Source organism: Zosterops lateralis (assembly GCF_965231275.1).
Source record: "Zosterops lateralis genome assembly, chromosome: 1".
Classification (NCBI taxonomy): Eukaryota; Metazoa; Chordata; class Aves; order Passeriformes; family Zosteropidae; genus Zosterops; species Zosterops lateralis.
In genome coordinates, this window is record NC_139762.1 from 6,250,160 (window position 1) to 6,260,816 (window position 10,657).

Below are 10,657 nucleotides of genomic sequence, written 5' to 3' on the forward strand. Positions count from 1 at the left end.
ATTCCACCATCCGCCCTGTGTTTTGGGGAGAGCTGCTGGCCAGCCCCAGCAGTGGGAGAAATTGGGGCCACCAACTCTGGATCCAAAGCTCGTCTGCAGGAGCAGCCACTGCCCCAGTTGTGACTGGAAAAGCTTGGCTCAAGCACTCACAAGACTCAGCTCACCCCTTGCATGGCAAAACAAGACCTGTTGCCATAGATGTGCCTGGCTCGTGTGTTTCTTCACTTTTTAGAAGCTCATCCCCACCTCCTCACCCAAATCTCCAAGAAAAATAAAGTTGGAAGGTCTGGTTTGTTCCCATTGCAGCCACACTTCGGTTGCATAAGTTTTGCTTTAATTTAGCTTTCGTTCTCTCTCGTGGTGCTTCCAGTATGTCACTGCTCCCCTCGGGGCTGCCTTGATAAAACCATGATCACCTTGCTGGAGCAGCAGAGTTCTCCCTGATTTGCTTTTATGTACATGAGCCAAGTCAAGTTTTTCATTTGTGCCGGTAAAAACTCCAAATTTTTTAAGCAAAGCTGTTCTACAAACAGCTTTGAGGTGCTCGTTGCCATTAAGAAACACACTTAAAATATGTCAGTTCTTACAACAAGTAATACCAGTAACACCCTCATGATACAGAAGAACAATACATTTTCCCTGCCACCACAGAAACAACCATTCCAGCTCATTTCTTCCCTTCAACACCTGCCACTAGATTTCCACTCCAACACATCTGACACCACGTAACACCAACTGAACAATTGCTGAGTATTTTCTGTGTTGTTTGTTCTTCCCGGCACTTCTGGAAGATGGAAACTAAACCGACTGTCTGCCAGAATTACCTTTAAACAGCCATATGATTGTATATCCTCTGCTTCCACAGCCCGGCTCAAGCTTTGCTACGCCAAGTTCCCTGTGCTCCAGCCCCCGGTCCCCTCTGCCGCTCTGCCCGGACGGGACGGTCGCGGTGCCGGTGCCGCCGCTCCTCCCGCCTCGAGGGAAACTTCGGGGAAGGGAAAAGCCCGGCACTACTCATTCCTCCTCCGTGACACGCTCTGAACCGCGGGCATCCTTTCCGTTTCTTTCTTCCCCTTGTTTTATTTCTTTTTAATTTTTTTTTCTCTTTTATTATAATTTTATTAACGAGCAAACAACCAAACAATTTTTTTTAAAAAAAAAAGAGAGAAAAACTTACATTGGTTTATTTAATTTTTCCTGCTAAACCAAGAGTCCCAGAGCCACTTCATTGTATCCATAGAGTTTTTAGTCCGGGAGCGGTCCCGTCCCGCGGGGAGGAAGGGCCCGGCTGCCGTGCGCGGAGCGCGCTGCCCGCCCGCCGCCGAGCGCGCATGGCTCGGAGCCGCCGCGCCGTCTGGTGCGGCTGCCGCGGGAGCCGAGCGGAGCCAGCGCAGCCCCGGCCGGGCGGCGGGGGGGAGTGGGGAGGGATGGAGGGGAGGGATAGAGGGAGGGAGGGAAGGAGGGATAGAGGCAGGGAGGGAGGGATGGAAGGGAGGGAGGCACCGCCCGCCCCGCCGAGCGCGGCCGGGGCGGCCCCGCAGCGCCCCCTGCCGGCGGTGGGGGCAGAGAGGGAGGGGACACGGCGGGGAGGGAGAGGCGGGAACAGAGCGGGACAAGGCCGGGAAACGGGGGGCGAGGGAGGGGGACAGGCCTGGGGTGTGCGGCGAAGAAGGAGAAATAATGGCAGAGAAATGATGGGGAGGGAGGAAGGATGAGAGAAGGGAAGGACGGGGAAGAGGAGGATGAAAGAGGCACCATGGAACAGGATGGTGGACAGGTAGAATCACAGTTTGGCAGCAGGAAGCACGGTGAAGGAACAACATTGTCATAGACTCGTTGAGTTTGGAAAAGAACACCAAGGTCATCAAGTCCAACTCTTAAACCAGCAAAGCCAAGTCCACACTCAGCCCTGTCCCCAAGTGCCACATCTGGTGCCAGGCTCTGGGGAGCAAGGGCGGGATGAATGCGACTGGGGGAAAGGTGGGACAGGAGAAGGAGAGAGGGAAAGCTGCATTGGAAGCTGGAGGTTGCCACTGGAGCCTTGGAGAGAGGATTTGATCAGGGCTGAGGGCACAGAGGGAGGCACTGGCAGCAGGACACAGCAAGGGCTCCCTCAGCACGCAGAGGGAGGAGGGAGGTGTGAACAGTGCCAAAGCTGGACCCTCTGATCAGCCCCAGCCAAACCCTGCTCCTCCTGCAGCTGCCTGACCCAGAGCCTCCAGCCTCAAGGAACAGATCCCTGGATCATGGTTACAGGACAGCAGTTCTGATCAGTGGCAACAGCAGCTTTTACCCAAAATAAGCTGCCCAGCAGTGACTGGGAAGATCACAGATGGATAGACTTAGGTGAAGAGAGGAGTGGTAAGGATCTTCCAGCCATGTGAATTATTCAAGGTACTAAAAGTGAAAGAAACTTCTGAAAAACTGAAAAAAGGCCCTCAAATGACTGAGATTAAACAGGACAAACAGGGGAGGCTGGCAATGCTTTACTGCCTCAGTGATGTGTTGGGAAGTATCTGCTGCCACTCATGAAAGAGTGTGGAACTGTGACAAATATTGAGGTGAAAGCAGCTCAGGGTGGGGAAAGGTGCTGGGAAAAGAACAGATCATCCAGTAAAAAAACTAAGGAGCTGCAGTGGCTCTGGGAAGGCAGTTGTTCACTCAGGAAGAGTAGACAACTGAGGAAGAGCAGGTGTCCACTCAAGGACAAGCTCATGCTCAAGGGAATTATCAACTGAGGGATTCAAAATATGCAAAGATTCTGTAAATGAAGGAAATTATGGAGTGTATCATAGGGAAGAGCCGAGTGAGGAAGCAGAGAGAAGGAACTGAGAAAAGGGAGTGGAGGTCAGAGAGGCAAAAGATTACAAACTAAGGGAGATGGAAGGGAATGAAGACCAAGAAAAAGATGGAGCTGGGGAACAGAGCCTGTGAAAGCTTAGAGCAGCACAGAATGATGTGTGAGGCAGAAGACAAAGGAAGACAAATCTTCAAATGTTAACCTCTCAACATGAGACAGAAGACTGGCTGCTCAAAGGGGAGCAGGTTCTCATGAGGAGCCAAAGAGATTATGGGGTGGGCACATCTTCAACCTCATAAAGGCAAATGGTTTGTCCTTCAGCCACAGTGCCAACACATCTCTGCAGGACATCTCTAAATTACAAGAGCAGCAGCATCTTTTCAGTGATATTTAGTGGATTTCCAACATCATTTTTAAATTCAATCAAAAAAAGAATTCACACCAGAGTGAAAAAGCTGTGCCAGGATGGCTGCTGAGGTCCCACTGCTCGTCCCAGGAGCAGAGCTCTGCTGGAAATCCTCCACACTGGGATGGTTGTGGTCTGGTCCCACCCTATCAGTGCTCTCTGCACCCAGAAACATTCCCAGGTCTTGGGCAGCAGAACCAACATCCCTGGTGGGGGGTACTCAGACCTTCAGAAAATCCTATCATAGAGCCACAATGTCAAAAAATGGCATATCTTGCCCCAAATGGCTAAAAAAATACTATCATGAGGTAGTTAAGCTGATACAGAGGGAAGGCATGTGAACCTACTGCTTCTTCCTGTGAAGGAGGAGTAAATTTAATGGTTGGACTCAATGATCTTGGAGGTCTTTTCTCTGATTCACAGACTGCAGCACAGTGCTCTGTGCTGACGACACAACAGGTGCTGATGTGTGTTTTGGGGATGAATAGCATGTTAGAGGGAATTTTTATTTTATTTAATGTATACTATTATATATTAAAATATTTTTTATATTCTCTTCCATCTCGTTCTTACTCCACTAGGTTTATGAATGAAGGTCCCCTGTTCTCTCGTCTTCCTTCACAACCACAATAGCAGGATCTCAAGGTGAGGACTCAGCAGTATCTCAGTATCACAGATTCAGTAGCACAGCCAGGGAAAGAAGGGAAAAGCTACAAAATTTCACTTAATGTCTCATCCACTGGTCCTGAATAATTTCTTGTCTTTCTTTTACAGTCCATAAGTGAATTCTTCTGTAAATTTTTAACTCTACTACTTTTTTCACAGAGGGAGGAAACACGGTTAAAACCTTGTTGAAGCACCAGGATGACCCATCTGTTTCACTTGTCTTTATAAATACAGAAATTATTCATAATACTATAAAATCCTCAATCCTGTGATAATGAAATCAGCTCAGTCTGAACTCAGCTTATAGAAAAACAAACAAACAAACAAACAAAAACAACCCAGCAATATTTACAAAGGAAGTAAATCAGATTAATAAAGGTTAGGAAGAAGTACAAGGGAAGGAAAGCTACCTTTAAATTTTTTTCCATGCCAGGAGCAGGACTGATATGGTTCTCTCATTTTCTACCTTCCCAAAAAAAGAATCCTTTTTCCTCACTTTTCAAGCATTTGGGTTCTTTTTGATTTGCCTCCCTTCAGAAGACACAGAAATGCAAGCCAGGAGCACAGAATAAAAGCAGCACCTCCAAATCCCACTGCAAGTGGGGAACATGCCTGGCACAGGAGACCTCCTAATGCAAACACTAATCATGAAGTAGCCATCATGTTCATATAGCATATGAACAACCACAGCTGAGGAGTTGACTTCATGGCACTGGTGGGATGGTGTTTCCTAGCTCCAGCCTGTTCAATGTCAACTTCCCAAGAGGTGCAGGATGCATTGAGGAGCAGTAATGAGCCACATGCATCATTCTCAAGGATTTGGGGATGCATTTAACTGCCCTGGTATCACATCATCCCAGGAGATTGTATTAAACACATCCTTACCTAAATGTGGTGTGACTCATCTTTGCCAGCTTGTGTGCCAGGAGGAAGTATTTTTTTATTGTAAAAGCAGTTAACTGTTAGTCAGACATATACAAGCATCACTAATATCCTTCTCTCTGGAAAGGCCACCCTGAAACAGAGCCAGAGCTCCACCAATGTAGGAGATCAGATGCCAAAGTTCATTTGGTACCCTAAGTGAATTGTTTGTTGGTGTAAGAAATGATAAATACCCTCTAGTGTGAAATTTACCTTCTGCAGAAACTCTGAGTAAAGGTGATACTGTTTTAGGGAAGACAGTTCCCCTGCCATGTTCTTTAATCACGGAATCAAAGAATGGGTTGGGTTGGAAGGGATCTTAAAGACCAGGTGCAGGGACACCTTCTGCTATCCCAGGTCGCTCCAAGCTCCATCCAACCTGGCCTTGGGCACTTCCAGGAATGGGGCAGCCACAGTTTCCCTGGGAACCCTGTGCATCACCATCCTTATAGCAAAAATATCTTATGTCAAAGATGAACCTGTCCTCTTCAGTCTAAAACCCTGATAGAAAATCTCCATCCATCTTTCTTATAAACCCTCTTTATGTAATGAAAGGCCACAGCAGAATCTTCCAGGCCACAAGAAAGTCCCAAAAATTTGGGAGATAAAATTATGAATATAAGCACAGCAGTAAGAAAATGTGCCCTTATAAATAAATAAGCTTCCAAATCCTTCTGGTTCTCCTCTGAGTCTCCTAATTTTGGATCCTACTGATGTCTTTACAAACACACCACAGCCTGTGGTGGCTGTGTGACATACAGCCTTGGTTCCAGATGGATTGCTTTCCTTTTTTCGTCACTCAGAAGAATATTTCATGTGATTTTAGTAATTATTTAACCCAGGCTGCATTAACAGCCTGGTCTCTTCGACAGTTACATCTTCCATAAACTATATATCACTTAAAATTTTATCCTAAATTATTGCATTTTTAAAGAGGTTATTAACTGTACTGGGTTGCAGTGTAGGATGTACGAAAAGTATTTATTCTATCACCATCTTCATGAACTGTTGAAACCAGGTGAGGCAGTGTCTTCCCAAGCCCCTGCCTTTGGAGTGTCTTCTGCTAATGGCCCATCAACGCCTGGCCCATGACTCACAAGTAACTTCCTCCAGGAGTTATCTCTGTTTAATGGGCCATCAAGGACCCACTTCGACCTCCTCATCCCATTGTGAGATGCTCTGTCCAGGGGGAGGAGCCAAGCATTCTCACCTAGATATAAGCTGGTATGTGGGACAGTGCAAGCAGCACTTATCCACTGGATTCCCGGAGGAGCAGGGCTATCAGACCTTTCTACAGGATCACTGCTTCAGGAAGAGCACCTCACCTGGACTGCTTCCACCATCCTGCTCAGGTTGTGTTCTGACTCTGTCAGTGATCCTTTGTATTATTGCATTTATTTTATTTTACTTTTACCTTTTTACCTTTCTTCTTATTAAATTATATCTCTGACTTGGAGCCTCTCATTCGTTTTTCTTTCGAACCACAACATTAACAAAACAAAAAAAAATTGAGGCTTGAGAGCTTTTCCCTTTGAGAGCCCATGGGAAACACAAGCTCAACAACATGGTATATCAGTTTGTTCCTTTGATAGTGATGTGGAACAATAAATATATGAATGAATGACACAAGAATTTCAGAACGTCTGTACATCTCTGCAGTGAGCTTCATTTCACCACCTAAAGGACACACATTTTTCATAGGAAATCAAAGTAATGGAAAATCCTTGAATAATTGCAAACCAATCAAAAGTGATAAGGGGGATGGGAGAAAAAAAATAAACTAATGAATAAAAAGCTATTTTCTTCAGCAATATTTTCTTCAAGACCTGTAGCATAAACTAAACTGACTTTACCATTGAGACTATCATTAATTGAACCACGTGAATAATTTAGTTCAGTGTTTCTCAGCCCTTGGGCAAATTGAAGGAGCTGCATGAAACTCCACTTGTGCTCGAAAGGCAACATTTTTTCCTCCCGTTCACCAGAGATCTTTGCAATTCAACAGTTGTGAATTAAAACTGGATCATGTGCTGGGATCCAATGCTGGGATGAATAACAATGTGTGATATGAGAAGAGATTCAAGTTTAGTGTTTTTCAGCCTAGAAATAACAGCTGTGAGGATGCATCATGACTCTCAGTAAACAAAGCAGGTGGGAAAATATGAGGAAAGGAGAAAAATGTTTAAAAGACAAATGGAATAGTCAGGGGAAATTAACTTTCAAATTAGAGGTGGCTTCTGTTCTTCAGAGGATGGAGTCACAGAACTGTTTTTAGCAGGAGCAGAGAAGCCAGTTTGACTGGAAGGTAAATAGTCACACAGATTTTCATAGGATTATGTGCCACAGCACTTTCGAGGGGATCTGTGATCCCCTTAGTTCCTGTTCAGAAGTACTTGAATTTAATAAAATTAAGACTGGGATCTACATCTGGACAGGGAAACTTGTTGAATGCTTCCTCCTAGTGGTTTTCGATCAAAATGACATTTTCAACGTGGGAAAAAAAAAAATTGGGGCCTCTGTCTCAAGTATAGAGAGTGAAACCAGAACTGATAAATAACTGTTAAAAATGTTTAAAAACTGTTAAAAAAACTCATTAAATACTGAAAAAGTATTAGCAGGAAGCAGAGAGCTTAGAGGAAGGGGGAGGAGGGTTGTGCTAAAAGAAAGCTGCAGTTTAAAGGTCAGAAAACAAGATGAGTGAGAATTTCCAGTGTAAAAGAGAATTAGACCATAAATAGGAAGCTGAAACAGTAATAAGCAAATCATTGGCTGTATAAGAAAGAAGAAAAAAAATAAAGAAGATATGAGTTTGGTTTAAAATGAGGCAGGGATGAGGGTTTGGATAGCTTTAATGTTTAAAATAGATATAGATAGATATAGATGTATGTTAAAAATATCAGGTAAATAATCTCCTTAATTTTTGGTGAAGACTATTGTGGATATGGGATCATATTTTCCTTGGCAAAGAAGAAGTATTTGAATGGAAATGTGAGTAAATCCATGGATGGACACAGAAGGGAATTAAAACAATGGAGCTGGGGTCCAGAATAACCCTTTTGCAAAAATCCTGTTGAGAACTGACACATGAACCTGAAGATCTCTCTCTAAGATTTTGTGAGAGCCTGTCAAATTAGGAAAGGTTGCAGGAGGGAAAAAATCCACAAAATCCAACCTAAATGTAATACTTGCATTAGAAAAGGAGGTAACAAGCAGCTCAAGCAGAGACTTGCTGATCTGAACTAAGTATACTGCAGGGACATAATTTTGGAGAGGAGATAATCAAAGATTTGAAGGAAAGTGGAAAATTGAATTTAAAAGGTTTGAAATATATTTACTAAGAAATAAGAATGTGGCAAATCTTATCCCCTGCTATCCTGAGAGAATGTAACAGGGCAGAGCATGAAGTGCTGTACTGGGGGCCAAATGGGGACTTGTGCTTTCAGGGGATGGAAACAGCAGATCCCTGTGGATCAGCTACTGAAACAGAAGGGTTGGGGTGTGTAACGTGGTGCAATCCTGAAACAGAGGAATGGAAGTGAAGATCTGTCAGCTCAGACACAGCCCATGGGGGGCAGGTGGTGCTGAGGCAGAGGAGGCACTGGTGAGGCTGCACCTCTGCACATGTTGGTACGAGATGCTCAAGGAAGATTCCCATGAACCAAACAAGATTTAAAGCGTTTCTACAATGGACAGGAAATTAGAAAGCCTGTAGAAAGAAAATTGGAATCCTGGTTTCTTCAATCCTGCAAAACGAAAGTCGAGAAATGTGACTGTTCCTGAGAGGGGAATAATGTAAGTGAGGGTTAAACCAGAGTATTGAGCAAAGATTATTTTGAACAGTTTGCATCAACCACCCTCCCTCCAAAGTCTATAACAGGGTGCAGTTTGCAGTTTTCCTGTGGTGAGTTTTCCCTGTAGAAGCTTGCCATGATCCCATGGCTATGGACCAGGCCTCTTGCACACAGGAAATCTGGAAGATTCACATGGAAAATCTGTCATTTGTATCCTATTGGTTGTAAAGCACAAGTTTCCCCACAAAAACAAGATCCAACACTCCAATATGTGTTTTCTTATCCCATCAAGTTGATTGAGATGGTCCCGAACTGAGACTTCACGTATTTATATGTTTTGAGACAATAACACCAGAAAGTTGAAAGCTATTTTCTACGTTTTCACTGAAAGGACCTGGAGAGGCAGGTCAGTGTGGGTTTGGCTTTATTTGACTAAAGTCATTTGTTCTGCCGGGGTTACAGCCCTTGACCTCAGGACATCAAGAAGAATCAGCTTAATTGGATGTGATGAGAAAAGGGTTAACATTTTTATCAATCAGGCAACAGCTGAAAGGGATAAACAATCAGGAAACAAACTATTTATAAGGCAGGAGAGGAGGGGGTACCTTGGGAGTGCTTGAGTTGTGGTTTGTTTTGGTTTTTTTCTTTTTTTTGTGAGAGGATTTGGCTTTTTTTGTTTGTTTTGGGGGATTGGTAGGGTTTTTTTGGGGTTTTTTTATGTTTTACTTTTTGCCTTTTTTTTTTTGGTTGGTTGGTGGTTTTGTTGAGCTTTTTTTGTTGCTTGTTTGTTTTTGATTTTTTGGGGGCAGGAAGGTTTGCTGTGTTTTGTTTGGTTGTTTTTGGAGTAAGGGTTAGGGTTTGTTGGTACCTGTGCTCTAAACCAGTAGTGGCACTCATATCTAACAAGACAGCAATGCAGATATAGGCATATTTCTCTATTTTTTTGGAGAAGTTTTTACTGTAATTGTTGTTCCAGCCAGACTTTCTATGTATGTGGACTTGCAGAGTTTCTACTTGATTTTTTTTTTTTTTTTTCCTAAAGGAATGACTGCATTTGTTTGCCTGTTTTATGGGATGGGTTTTGTGGTTGTACTTTTCTTTGTCTTTTGTGTTCTGTTTGAGGTGTGAAAGGAGACTACATTTGGAGTTGTGGTATCTTTTTGGGGTGGGACTGACAGGAGTGATGTACCTGTTTCTATTTTTACTAGAAAAGCAGTGAAATAGTTACTTCATGTGTAAAAGAAAGTGAGGCCCGTTGTCACTGCATTCAGGACTTCCTGCCTCTGTCTTACCTATGTTTGCTCTTCAACTTTTCTTTTACTTTAAACAATGTGGAAATCAGCTTTTGATTGTCCTATTTGTTTTTTCTATATGAACATGAGTACAGAAAGGATGAAGGAGTGAAAATCAGTTAGAGAAATCAATCTGTGAGAATTAAAAGATGGTGGGAAGTTCTTTTCCAGCTTCTATTCTTGCTGTTTGACTAGATAATGCCTTGAAAAAAAGAGGGCTGTTGCAGTCTCCCAACTCTCTTGGAGACCAGAGTCAAATGTTAGGATTTTGTGTTCTTTTCTGTGGATGGCTGTCTTTGTGTTGAGTAGAGCAATTCCTTCCAAAAAATCTGGCAGAAGCATCAGTCCAATCCCATTTGCAGCCACTCCCAAATCAATGCTTGAAAATATTTGATAGAGTAAATAAAACAAACTCTCTCTGAGACAGCACTTGAGTATTGCAAAGGGGAAAAAATAAATTTGGCTTTGCTTGATGCTGAGGAGCATATCCAATACCCAGTCAGGGCCTGACCCTGCACTCAGAGGGATCAGCTTGGAAAAGCAAGATGTGGTGGTTCAGTGTGGGCTTGAATGGGACATCTCCAGTCAAGGGCATCTGGTTCTTAAGGGCTCTGTTTGTCAGAGGAAGGATCTTGCACTAAAGACAAAATACAAAAAGATGATGGCCTTGAGTAGTTATTGGCTTATATAAAATCTTTCCCAAAGAGGTGAAACAGAAATATTTGAAAGACTTCTTCATTTTAACAGGTTGAATTTCTGGATGCTTGGAGAACCTGGTGAT

General features: G+C 43.6%; 1 protein-coding gene across 1 annotated transcript in view; it reads right to left on the reverse strand.

Moving 5' to 3' along the window:
- LOC310916119 (sodium channel protein type 5 subunit alpha-like) overlaps window positions 1-1,228 on the reverse strand; it is a gene marked incomplete at its 3' end in the record, with an annotated part of 84,146 nt that extends 82,918 nt beyond the window's left edge. Inside the window, exon 1 of the mRNA XM_083873411.1 lies at window positions 1,178-1,228. The remainder of the gene's footprint in view (window positions 1-1,177) is intronic.
- Window positions 1,229-10,657: the final 9,429 nt, after the last annotated feature.